Source organism: Chinchilla lanigera, unplaced genomic scaffold (assembly GCF_000276665.1).
Source record: "Chinchilla lanigera isolate Chin_1 unplaced genomic scaffold, ChiLan1.0 scaffold00147, whole genome shotgun sequence".
NCBI classification, from domain to species: domain Eukaryota; kingdom Metazoa; phylum Chordata; class Mammalia; order Rodentia; family Chinchillidae; genus Chinchilla; species Chinchilla lanigera.
This window is the reverse complement of record NW_004955548.1, coordinates 243,047-257,616: the sequence shown is the minus strand read 5'-3', so window position 1 is coordinate 257,616 and position 14,570 is coordinate 243,047. Positions and strand designations below refer to the sequence as shown.

The following is a 14,570-nucleotide window of genomic DNA, read 5'->3' as shown; positions in this document are numbered from 1 at the left end:
TATGTTTATTATATTTTATTCTATATTTCATATATATTGAATACTGCAGCAACTATTTTCATAAAACAAACACTACTTTACCTAAAAGACCAAATAAATACTAACACAATCATAGTGGGTGACCTCATGACCCAACTTTCAGAGTCAATAAAGAAATATCAGAGCTGAACCACATCCTTGACCATAAGGATTTAATAGATATCTATAGAGTTTTCTACCTTATTACAACAGAGTACACCTTCTTTTCATCACACAGAGAAAATACATCACATAGAACAGAAATCCTAATTAAATATAAACAATTAAAATCATTCTATGTTTACTATCAGCAAATTTTGCAATCAACCTAGAAGTCAATCACAGAAAATTGAAAAACACCTGGAAATTTAATTAAAAAATCCTAAACACCCAACTGGTCACAGAACAAATCAGGGAAGAAGTTAAGCAATTTCTTCAAGCAAACAACAATGGCAGTACAATACACCAGACCGTCTGGGACACAATAAAAGCAGTCCTAAGTTTATTACATTCAATGATCACTTTAGAAAAACAAAGCAAGCTCAAATAAATAACCTAATGAGGAACTTCAAGATGCTTGTGAGACAAAAATAGTCCAAGCCCAAAATAAATTAAGGAGGGAAATCATACAGAAATTGAGAAATTAATGAAATTGAGACTTAAGTAGTACAAAGAATCAATGAAGCAAAGAGCTGGTTCTTTGAAAGAATAAACAAAATAGATTTACCCTTAGCCAAACTTAACAAAAGAAAAAGAGAAAATACATCAGTGCAATTAGCAATGAAAAAGGCAAAATCAAAACAGACAGTCAAAATCCAAAAGATGGTAACTACTATAAAAAATTATATTTTAAGAAATTTGAAAGTCTTGTAGAAATGGACAGATTCCTAAACTTATACAGATTACCTGAACTAAACCAAGAAGATGTAGAAGTATGGGCAGCCCAATAACAATCAATGAAACTGAAGCAGTATTAAAAAAAAAAAAAAAAACAACTAAAAATCTACCAAGTTAAAAAAAAAACCAAAAAACAATGGATTCACTGAAGAATTCTACAAAACTTTTAAGGATTATATCTCCAAGATTTCTCAAACTCTTCAATGAAAACAAAAGTGAAAGAGTGATTCCCAACTAATTTCTGGAAGCCAGTATTAAATCACTCTGATCCCAAAACTAGACAAAGACTCAACAAAGAAATAAACTAAAGGCTTTCAACAATCCTTAATAAAATATTGGCAAATTGAATAGAAGACATCATCCGAAAGATCATACACCATGACCAAGGAGATTTCATCCCAGTGCCGCACAGTTGTTTCAACACACACAAATCAATAAAAGTAATTCATTATATAAACAGAAGCAAGGACAAACACCCCATGATCATAACAATAGATGTAGAAAAAACTTTTGACAAATCTAGCTCGTCGTGATAAAAATCCTAAAGAAAACAGGAATATAAAGAACTTACCTGAATCTGATAAAAAGCCACTTATGACTAACCAACAGCAAATATCATGTTAAATGGGATAAAAGTGAAAGCTTTCCCTCTCAAATCAGGAACAAGGAAAGGATGCCCACTACCACCATTTCTATTCAAATAGTACTCACGACATTAGGCATAATAATCAGGCAAGAGAAAGAAATAAAAAGAAGAAATCAAATTACTATTATTTTTAGATGACATGATACTGTACACTGAAGATCCAAAGAAATCCACAAAAAACTCTTATAACTAATAACCAATCTCAGTAATATAGCAAGATACAAAAGCAGCACAAAAAATTAATGGCAATTATATATATCAAAAATGAACTCATTGAGAAAGAAATTAGGAGAACAATACCATAAACCATAGCATTGTCACAATGTGCAACCAAGGGAGCATAGAGAATGAAGGATTACTCAGAGACAAGACTTCGTTCAGTCACAGAGTGGGCCAGAGGGGCTACTCAACCCAGGGCACCCAGAGTTAGGGAGACTCCCAGGAGCAGCACTGAAGTCAAGAACTCTCAGGCTTTTATTCATAATATCACTGTAAGTGAAAAAAGCAGGTTGGGCAAGGAACTGTGTCAAAAAGAGGCAGTTTTCTTGGGAAAGGACAATGGCCAGACCAACATGCCTCACCAATGCAAACTTTTTGTTGTTTAACCATTCACTTCTCACAGAGCCTGCGTGCTTTTACCTCACAGTTTAACCATTCAGTCCTCAGCCAAGTCTCCCACATAACATCAAGAAAAACTAAATACCTAGGTATTAATCAAGGAAATAAAAGAAATGGACAAGAAAAATTACACTACTTTGAAAAGGGAGACTGAACAGGACACTGGAAAATGGAAAAATGTCTCTAGTAACTGGACAGGCAAGAACCAATACTGTCAAAATAGCATACTCCCAAAACTGTTATACAGATTCAGTGAAATCCCAATTAAAATACCAACAGCATTCCTCACAGAACTAGAGGAAACAATCCTAGAATTAAAGAGCAAAATCAGTCCTGGGGCAACAACAAAGCAACAGGCATCACAATACCTGACTTCAAATTACAGAAGAAAGCAACATGGAAAAGAAAAAACTGCAAGTTAGTTATACTGCTAGTATCTCTTTGTTCATTGAAAAGAGAGGTTTGTGTTGATATTTGGATAATTTTTTATGCCCATATCTTGCACTCTGAGTAACTACTTTAAAGATAACCATATGCAATGTATTAACTATTGTTGTTCTCCTACTATTTTGTTATGAAATTTTGTTTTACATTCTTTCCATAAAGTAAAAAAGTCAATGTAAAAAAATGGCATAGTATTGGTACAAAACAGATGTGTTGATCAGTGGATCTGAATACAGAGTACAAAAACAAGCCCAGACATATTCAGCTATTTGATCCTTGACAAAGAGGCCAAAAACATATATAAGGGGAAAGACAACCAAAAACCAGTGCTCAAAAAATTGCCTATCTATATGCAAAAGATTGAAACTGGACCCACATCTCTCACCGTGTACTAACTAAAAATAAAAATGTACCAAAGATATAAATATTAAAACATCAACAATGAATCTACTGGAAGATAAAATAGATAAAACACTTGAAGTCATAGGTGTAGCCAAGGGCTTTCTGAACAGAACTCCAGTTGCAAAAGAAATAATAGTAAAAATCGACAAATGGGATTATATCAGATTAAAAACTTCTACACAACAAAGGAAACAAGCAGAAGAGTGAAGAGACAACCTGTAGAATAGGAAAAAATAATGTGACCAGCTATTTCTCAGACAAGATTAATATCTAGAATATGAAAAGAACTCAAAAACTTATAGCATGCAAAATAAAAGATCAAATCAAGAACGGACAAGTAAAATGAATAGCCACTTCTCAGAAGAAATACAAATGGCCAACAAATATATGAAAAATGTTCAATATATCTGGCCATTAGAGAAAAGCAAATTAAAACAACACTCAGATTTCATCATACATCAGAAGAAAGGCAAACTAGTTCCCTTTTCCTTTTTAATGATTTCTTCTCATTTCTTAAAGATAATAATATGCAACATATTAACTATTGTTATTCTATCATCTTGTTATGAAATTTTGTTTTACCTTTTTTCCATAAAATAAAAAAGAAAGAATGGCAATCATTAAGAAATCAGTTAATAACAACAAACCTTGGTGTGACTGTGGTAAAAAAAATGTACCCTCCTATATTGTGGGTGCAAATGTAAACAATTCAACCATTATGGAAATCAGTATAGAATTTTCTCACTAAACTAAAACTTGAAATTCATTTGACCCAGCTATTTTTGTACTAAGTGTCTTCCCAAGAGACCTAAAGACATCATATTATAGTGATACATATATACCAAAGTTTGTAGCAGCACACTTCATAATACCTAAATCCTGGAAGCAGCCTGTGTGTCCATCAACAAATACATGGATAAAAGAAGTGGCATCTATATCTAATGAAATATTACTCAGCTATAAGGATTAATTTGAGACATTAGTAGAAAAATGGATACACCTGAAAATATATTAAGTAAATTATATCAGACACATAAGCTTAAATACCACATATCTCTCATTTGAGTAAGGCAAAGTACAAATAAAGAGCAAAATAAAGAATTGATAAAAGTTAACAGTTGAAATAGATGTTTTACAAATGGGAAGGGGTCCAGGAGACTAAAGGTGAGAGGAGAGACAGAGAGTGGAATGGGAAGTAAAAAGATTTAAGATATGTCATATATGTACAATTAATGTAAAGTCAGAAATATGGATGAAAATAATAATAATAATAAAGGATTTATAGAAGGAGGGAGGGAGATTGGTTGAGAGGGAAAGGGGATTAAAAAACAATCAAGACATGTTGTGTAATATACCTACTCCCTACGATGAATATAAACTACATGTACTGCAAACATGTACTAGTAAAACATAAATTTTTAAATCTAAGTTTTACTTCAGGGAAGCAGGTATAGAATGATATTATTCAGTAGGCAGGAACTTAGTCAATTCAACCATTCAATGGTATAGCTTGAGAAAATTATTATCCTTTATTTCTATGTTCTTCCATAAGTAGGGGCATCCAAAGCCAAAACACACCTAGTCTCTCTACACACTGACTGGAGACTCTAAAAGCAAAAATATGTTACTCAGCTCAGGCCCTTTCTTTTCAAAGCCCTTTGTAGTAAGCTTCCCTTCAGAGCATTTGTTCTGCTTTTCCTTCAGGAGTGGGTCTTATAATATGGCCACAGTTCTGTATCTTCCTAACTTCTCAACTCTTCCTATGGTCTTGATACACAGTGCTTGTCTCATCAAGGAGCCACCAAAATATTCCACTGCTTCTAGTCTGAGCTCAAAACCAAATAAAACATGGCAAAATGTAAGATAAATAATACATCAACTTTATTCTTTATAGAGACAATATTAGAGAATGAGACCTAGATTTTCTGGCATATGGGGTTTTTATAATGAACTCCAGAATGAGACAGACCAATCCACATATTAATGCTGCACTGGGACCTTTACAAATGACAATGACTACAATGAATGTATATCTTGCTGTCTTATGAAGGAGTTTTGTCTTTCTCTCCCCAAGGAAAGTGACTTCTTTGCCAAGGACTATCCCTGTAGCAGGAGACAGTGTTTTAAGACACTGTGTTTGAGAAACACTTCTAAAACTGAATAAATACTTCTTATTTGGAATGAATACTTGCCAAAATAACCTCTCAAGTTTTCTCATGGAGTTATTTGTAACAACACCTTCTCAATACCTTAATTCAAATGATGACCATGGAAGCTCATCTAGTGGAATTAGGCTTCAAATTCCAAGAGTAGCATGAAAATTACATAACCTGCAAATTTCCCTTGGAAATCCTTTCAAGAAGGGACATGTTCAGGAATTTCTACCAACAATAAATATTTTTACCAATATTCAAACTATAGTCAAAATGATAACAAAGTGTCACTAAGCCTCAAAAGATGAGATAATGCTTTCCTTATCAAATGATAACATTCCAAGAACAGGGAAAGTTCATTCAAACTATGTTTTGGATATTAGTTTTTACTTAGTAAATATTGCAAATCAGAAGCCATTTATTTCCTTTCAGCACTCTGTGTACTGACTACTCGTAGGCAGGTATTCTTCTGTTTCATCTCTTGTCTGTTATGTGAGGCTAGTCATCAGAAGGCTCCATTATATCAGGATATCTAAAAGAGCTCCCTACCATGAATGATAATTGGTGCCAATAGTCCCTGGAAGCTCAGCTATGTATGTTGATCATGCAGCACCCTGGTTCTCCTCCAGATACTTTGGAGCATGACCAAGATACAAGTTGGTTCTTTAAAGAACCCTCCATGTGTAAGGCTGCCAGATTATTTTTAATCTAATTAAATTTGAGTTCCAGATAAACAATAATAGTTATGCATACTAAATAATACAGTATACAGTATCATTTTGTTTATCTGAAATTAAAATCCAACTGGACACTCTGTGCTTCTATTTGCTGTATCTGTTAACTCTAGAAAATGATCCCATAAGTGTGTAAGTATGATGATCCTCTGATATAGCTCTAGGAAAAAATAAGGAGGTCAGGTTGGCAATAAAAAATGCTAGTACTACCTAGCATTGGTTGAATGAAATGACAACAACCACTTGCATACACTCGTGGTTCCAAATGGGCTTATCCATTCTCTGAGGACTATATAATTGGGACTTACTAACATAAATGGCCTTTGATACAGAAGACCTGTTTCTCACAACAAGGAAGTTTCAGCTGAGAGTTTAGAGAAGGATCAGCAAGGTGATTCTGATCTGAATCCTGGTGAAAAGGATCGGGCAAAGGAACCACATGGGTTCCCTGCTTTGAGGAGAAAACATAGCTAATATTTAGGGGGCAGATTGTTTAGTTAGGTCCAGCTTCAGATTAAATTACCGATTGAATATAATTCTCATGAAAACTCTATTGGTGATATTATTGCTACACTGTCTTCATGGATGTGTTTGACTACAAATTTCATGTTCCTAATGGCCACGCTGGAAGACAAAAGAGATTGTGACCGCTGAGGTAAATACAATTCCAGTATTATTCTTGTTGCCAGAGAAATAATTTACTTTGGGTTACTGAGCTGATGTTCCTATTCCCTTTGAAGACTGCCACTTGGGAGTGCTCTCAGCTCTTAGGGACTAGTTCAACTCCCTGCTACATTGCTTTCTTTAACTTCCAATCAGCAATAGTGTGTTGAATATTCCTGGTGCTTTGAATCTCTAATTTCTGCTCATCTGAATGACCACAGAAAATGATCATTTTCAAAAAACTTGACTGATTGGTTAGGTCAGGATCATAAGATACTCTCACTTTTTCTTCTATGAGAGAACATAATCATGGATGTGATGTCTCATATTCACAGGTTCTCCCTACACTCACAGTGGAGGGGGTTACAAAAGTCTGAGTGCCACTGAATGTCTTCTTAGAATTGTATCGTTGGATGTCATCTCTAAATTCTGCTTCCTTCTAAGAAATTTTTGCCCAGAAAAGCCACTCAAAATTCAACAGTGGTGTCCAGACTTAAACTATATTTTGTTTCCTCAACACTTGGTCTCACTGTTGTAGAGCATCACTCTTCTAGGATGAGGCCAGCACAAGGGAAGTGACTTACATTTCAGCACAGAGGAGTACAAACAGAGTTAAGCAAGGCTTTCTAAACTGAGGGGCTGGAGGTGATAGTTGAGTAGGACCAAAGGACAGGGGATATACCTCAGTGTCACAGCACCTGCCTGTTAAAAATGAAAAGATAATCTCAAAACTTGAATAACAATCATAAAGCATATACGATATAGGACCTTTATCCAGAATATTTAAATAACTCTCAAAACTTGATAAGAAAACAATAACTATCACCAAAAACATGGGCTAAATATTTGAACAGATACTTCACCAAGAAGATATATAAGTGACAAAGAAGAGAAACACAGGAAAAGATACTCAACATACTTATTCATTACAGAAATGCAAATTAAAGCCATAATGAGATTCTAGCATATATGTATCTATTAGAATGACTAAAAATAAAGACTGACTAAAGTATTGAATAAGTAGCAATTCATACACTGCTTGTGGAAATGTAAAATGGCATAACCACTTTGGAAAAGGTTTTTAGTTTCTTTAAAAGCTAAATGTACACGCTTTATACATTCTAGTCATTCTAATCTGAAGTATTTACACAACAGAAGTAAAAGCATATGTCTCTAAAACATTTGTACATGAATGTTTCTAGTAATTTTATTGCAATAGGCCCAACTAGAAACAACCCAAATATCTATCATCTGATGAATGCATAAACTGTGGTGTACTCATTTAACAGAATATTACCTTCCAATAAAAAACAAAGACAGCATAGACATCTTGGAGTTACGTCCAGAGGAAAACTGACAAAACAGCTCAATCATTCATGGAAACATTTTAATTAACAACTAGAGGATGGCTAAAATAACTCTGAAGGAGCTCTGGAAAACAATGAAGGTCTACATCAATCAAGTCAACATGCAATAAAGAAAATTTTACATTCAAAATCATAGGAAATTGCACAGTAATTTTACCTATCTTTGTTCCACCTCCATTCTGGCACAATGGAACACAGTCCCAGTAGGTAGGCACCAATTCTCAATTTCTTTACTTGACCTGGAGAAAACAGAGCAAACTTTACTCACAACGTTCTAATGAGTTTGGAGGCTGCTTAAAGGAATGGTCTGTTTCACATCACTCTAGTCTTGAATGGAAGAAAGCAGCATAGCTCAGATCTCAGGGCGGGAACAATGATAACAAGCTGCAGGCTTGTGAAACTAGCAGAGGGATTGCCATCTAGCAAAAGTCTGGGCAAAAGATTAAAGACAGATAAAGCAATAAAACAACTAAGGCCCCAAGAAGAGCTGTGATGAGACTCTAGGAAATTCAGACTTACTAAAAAATTAAATATAAAAAAAATTAAAAATTAAATGTATTTGTAACTGGTACATAAGAACATAAAAGTTGTATATATTAGTGGGAGGAAACTAAGACATTTGAAAGCAATCACGTATATGGGGAAACTGAAAAAAAGCACAAACATGGTGCCAGGCAATATGAGTGTCCTGAAACAAATTGACGTGACTTTTGACTTTCACTAAGGGATGCATGCACAATTCAGAACATGCCTGATAATTAGTGAAGGCCATTTTCAGCATGCAACCAGTTTGTACAGACTGGGATTAGTGACTGTTTTCTCAAATGGCCAATTTTCAACAAAAAACACAAAGCATACAATGTAATAGGAAAACATCATTAATAATAGGGCATCGGGTAAGGCTTGGACTGATTACCAAGAAAAAACTAGGAAGTCTGCCCACTGTTCTGGAATTTCACGCAGACAGCAGCTTGGCAAATGCTCTGGGTTCTCAGCACTGAAGAAATGAAAGAAGCAGCTGGGTTGAAGCCAAGAAACTTAGATTTATTATGGATGACAATAGTTTTGAAAGGGAAAGTTTTATTCTATTGTTTACTTATTTGTTGATGAAAGGGAGGAGAGGGAGAGGGAGAAGATTCTGTGTTGAATGTAAGGTACACTATTATCTCTGATGTTAATGTTGTTCATCGAAGTCCATTGATGCAGACAGACACAATAACATAGTACATTTTCTTCTAGGACACTGAGGAAATTGCCAATATCCCCTGCCTGCTGCATAACTTCTGTTTGTATAATAGTGCAGATGATCATCGGGGGGAATATTCTACTGTTTTAATTCTCTTAGAGGAAGTATGGATTTTTAATCTTTTCCTTTGTCCCTAGTTATTTTCATTTTTATTTTTTGCACTGAATTTACTGATGATACTTACCCAAAGCAGTCATAACAGTGGTATTTATCATTTTGATTTTTCAATTTCCAGCATTCAACATTTTTATTTATTTTTATTGGTACGTGTTTGTAGTACTTAATGATTACATTCAGTGATATATGCATGCCCATGTTTACAGCAGCACAACTCACGATTACCTCAGGTTATTTTTAATCAATTTCCATGGAGAAATTGTTTTGGAGTTAGAAGGTAAAGTTAATATGAGTATATCTAGCAAAAATGATTCCATTTGGATTTTGCACTTATTTTAGACAGCCCTGCAGGAGAAAAAACTGAGCCTATTTTGTAAAACGTAGCATGTAATTTCTAGTCAGTTCTTTGTGCTCACCAAATGATTTCATCCACTTATGTCTAAGTCATTTTCTCATCACTGAACACAATACCTGACACCCATAGCTTAAAGGTAGAGAGGTTAATTTTGGCTCATGATTTTAGTGAAAGGTTACCTGTAGGAGAACAGCTGCTCTCTCCAAGGCAGCCCAGGAACCAAAGAGAGAAAGGAGGAACTGGGGACAAGAATACACGTCTCTCATGACCTGCCTTTTCTAACCAGATCCCACCCTCCAAATACATGAGACTTCCGAGGAACACTTTAGACCTAAACCCTAACAGCTAATTAACCAGTAGACATTGTATTGAGCACCCACCTGTGAGGTAGTGACAGATAATGATAGCATGGATAAATGTAACATAAAATATTTCAAAGCCATGACTTTACCTTTGAAATGGCTCCCTTTAGAGACTGTAGATGAAAACTGTGAAAAGAGATTTCCATAAAATTCTTAGCATAATGCCTGGCACATGGAAGATATGAGACAAAAATCCTGCACTCCTTTCATTTTGGGGTGTTTTTTGCTCTTATCATTGAATATCTGATGCTTGAGAAACATAAAATTTTGCCCCCAGATCTAGTACTTTAGTGAAAACAGTAAGCACATTAACTGCTATTATCATTCTTCAGCGGTGCTGTGTAAATATCTTTATGTTAATGACAAGCACTGGCACAGTATCAGTTAAACTTTAAACCGGCTAGCACCTGGGTCTCAGAAAATTGCCATGTAGAAGGAAAAATTCTTTGAATGTTGAGAACATGGCCAAAACCAATACAAAAATGAACAGTTTAGTTAATTTAATGAACTAGAAAAGAAAGCCCAGAGTCAATGCTTACCGTAATGAAAGTGGCATTTCCCAATCAATGGGTAAATATGGAACTTTTAATTACTTATATTACACATTCAATAAAAATAAAGTTGCTTCCCATGCTCATAGCAAATCATACAGGATATGTCAAAAGATGAAAGTATTTAAAACTTTATACTATTAAGATCCTGATATTTAATTAAATAACAAATGGTAAAAACCTTCTATGTAGTTATATATACAATCTGAGAAGAAGTTCAGATGTACAGTTTGCATTGGTTCACTTGAATGCTGTTTTCATGGAAAAAAATTACTGATGGTAAAGGTACTTGGCTGTAGAAGGAATTGGTGTCTGCTTCTCACCTTTGTTTTTAAAGGTGTGGAATTGTTTCTCTTGATACATACCACCTTACTCATATAGTTAAAAACCCTTAGTAGTAACTAAGATAGTAGATGGAAGTGAGTCTTATGGTGACTACCAATCAGCTATATCCTTTGATGCTGCAATCATATTGCCTAACCAAAGGAGATAAGAAATGTCCATTCTAGGGGAAGAAAGAGATCTCTTCTTTAGATACATATTGTTCCATTCATATATTATGCCACTGAATAGTCCTAGATAGCTAGGGAAGTGCTAGTCAGTGTAAAGCCACAGCCCATTCACCAACAAATTTCTGTGGCCAGGTCATAATAAAAACATAACTGTTTTGACAAAATTTGATAGTTATTATTTAATGAAAGTTTGTTATCTGAATGTAAATTATTTACCTTGCCAATAATATATTCAATGGACATCTGTGATCACCCATTTCCTTTGAGCAATTCCTCCAGAGAATGTCACAGTTTCTCTCTCCCATTATACAGCTTCTCTCTCCCATTATACACTTTCAGGGCTAGTGTCTGTCAGATTTTGGGACTCTGATTATAAAGTACACTCTTTCCTCTAAGTTTCCTGGGAGATTATCCTCCTTAACCAGCTTGACAAGGCGAGGTGGTGGATTGTTCCAACATCTGCTTTACTTGGGTGAGTACTGTTAAGTTTCAGGTCATATTTATTCCTTCCATTTAAGATATATTTTTATAATTACAGTGCTACCTTGGTTCATGATTTTTTTTTCAGACTGGGTCTCCCAGTGTAGTGCAGGCTGGCCTTGAACTTGCTTATGTAGCCCAGGCAGGCCTGGAACTCTAGGTGATCCTCCTGCCTCAGCCTCCCAAGTGCTGTGATTACGGTGTGTACCATTATGCCCAGCTTGGTTCACACACTTAATTCTTTTCATAATTTTGGTCACAAACTGAATTGGATGAGAACCAGATCAAATTTCCCCATAAAGTCAACATCAGACCTAACTACTGAATTTCATTTGGTTCTCATCCAATGCAGTCTGTCACCAAAATCATAGGAAGAATTAAGTTTGTGAACTTTACCACTTTACCAGATTAATATGAGTGCTTGAAATTAAATTTTGTATCTTACTTCTGCATTCACCCTTATAAAGGTCCCTTTTAGACTTTAACAGCCCACTGTCACAAAGAGATAGATCAACTAGACAAAAAAATCCGCAAAAAAAAAAAAAGTAACAGAACTAAACCACACTTATGAACAAATGGACTTAGTAGACCTTTAAAGAGTCTACTACCCAACAACATCAGGACACACATTCTTCTCAGCTGCACATGGGACATTCTCTGAAATAGACCATATACTAGTCATATAAAATGCTTAAGTAAATGCAAAGGAATTGAATTCTCTCACACATATTTCTGGATGATAGTGCAATGAAATTGGAAATTATTGACAAAATAAATAGCAAAAAACCCATAAACATAGAGAAACTAAATAACACCCTCCTGAACAACCAATGGGTCACAGATGAAATTACAGAAAAAAGTAAACAATATTTACAATCAAATGAAAATACAAATACAACTTACCAGAACCTGTGGATGCAATAAAAGCAGTCCGCAGAGGGAAATTTATAGCAATGAATTTTTACATTAGGAAAACAGAATGAGCACAAATAAACAATTGTATGCTACAACTCAAGCTTGCAGAAAAAGAAGAGCAACTCAAGCCCAAAGGCTAAAGAAGGGAGAAAATCTTAAAGGTAGAGCAGAAATTAATGCAATTGAGACAAAGAAAACCATACAAAGAATTAATGAATAGAAGAGTAGGTTCTTTGAAAGAATAAATAAAATTAATAAACCCCTAGCCAACCTTATCAAAAAAAGGAAAGAAAAAACTCAAATACATGCAATAAGGAATGAAAAGTGTGAAATCACTACAGACCCTGTAAAAATTCAGATCATCAATACTTTAAAAATCTTTACTCTTGGAGAATGGAAAACACAGAAGAAATGGACAGATTCCAAGGTACATACGAATTACCAAAGGTAAATCAAGAAGATATAAAAACCCTGAATAACCCAGTGTCAGTGAACAAACCTGAAAACATAATAAAAAACTTACCAACAAAGAAAAGCCCAGGTCCTGATGGATCCACAGCTCAATTCTACAAAAAATTTAGAGAAGATTTAATGCTAAATCTTCTAAACTCTTTAATGAAATAGAAAGGGAAGCAATTCTCCCTAACTCATTTCTGGAAGCAAGTATTACCCTCCTACCAAAACCAGAGAAAGACCCAACTAAAATAGAGAACTACAGGCCGATCTCCCTAAGGAATATAGCTGCAAAAATTCTCAATAAAATACTAGCAAACAAAATGCAGCAAATCATCAAGATTGTACACCATGACCAAGTGGGATGCATCCCAGGGATGCAGGGATGGTTCAATATACACACATCAATAAATGTAATACACCATATAAATACAGCCAAAAACAAAAAACACGTGATCAACTCAATAGATGCAGAAAAAGCTTCTGACAAAGTCCAACACTCATTCATGCCAAAAACCCTACAGAAAATCGGAATAGATGGACTTTACCTCAATCTGAAGCCACCTATGACAAACCAAAAGCCAACATCATACTAAATGGACAAACTCTGAAAGTTTTCACTGTAAAATCAGGAACAAGACAAGGATGTCCACTGTCACCACTCCTATTCAACACAGTTCTAGAAACATTAGCCAGAGTAATTAAACAAGAGAGAGAAATAAAAGGAACATGGATAGGAAAGGAAGAAGTGAAATTATCATTATTTGCAAATGATATGATACTCTGCATGGAAGACCCAAAAAACTCCACCAAAAGACTCCTAGAATTAATAAACAAATTCAGTGGCATAGCTGGATACAAAGTCAACATTAAAAAATCAATTCACATACACAAACAACAAACTCACTGAGAAAGAAAATAGGGAAACCATACCTTTCACAACAGAATCCAACAAACTGAAATACTTAGAAATCAAGTAAAAGATCTATACAGTGAAAATTACGATACTCTGAAAAAAGAGATCGAAGAGGATTTCAGAAAATGGAAAGATATTCCTTGCTCATGGATAGGAAGAACCAACATTGTGAAAATGGCCATACTTCCAAAATTGTTATAAAGACTCAATACAATCCTGATCAAAATACCATTAGCATACCTCACAGATGTAGAGAAAACACTCCTAAAATTCATCTGGAGCCAGAAGAGACCCAGAATAGCAAAAGCAATCCTGTGTAACAAAGGCAAGGCAGGAGGCATCACAATCCCTGACTTGAAATTACACTGCAAGGCTACTGTGATAAAATCAGCATGATATTTGCCAAAAAAAAAAAACAGACCTGAGGATCAATGGAACAGACTAGAAGATGCAGCCACAAGCACAAACACACTCAGCCAACTTTGCAAAGAGGCCAATCATGTTCACTGGAAGAAAGATAGCCTCTTTAATAAATGGTGCTGGAAAAACTAGCTCTCCACATGCCAAAGACTAAAACTAGACTGATGTTTACCATCATAAACTAAAGCCAAAATGGATCTTGCAATATTAAAACAGAAACACTACATCTACTGAAAGAGAAAGGAGATATAAATCTTGAAGACATAAGGGTAGGCAGAGAATCCACGAAAAAAAAAAAAAA

The 14,570-nt window shown here is 34.9% G+C and overlaps 1 long non-coding RNA gene across 1 annotated transcript in view; it reads right to left on the bottom strand.

Moving 5' to 3' along the window:
- Nucleotides 1-8,181, bottom strand: part of LOC106147378 — a 29,825-nt gene extending 21,644 nt beyond the window's left edge. Inside the window, exon 1 of the long non-coding RNA XR_001232251.1 lies at nt 8,100-8,181. This is a non-coding gene — a long non-coding RNA (uncharacterized LOC106147378). The remainder of the gene's footprint in view (nt 1-8,099) is intronic.
- Nucleotides 8,182-14,570: the final 6,389 nt, after the last annotated feature.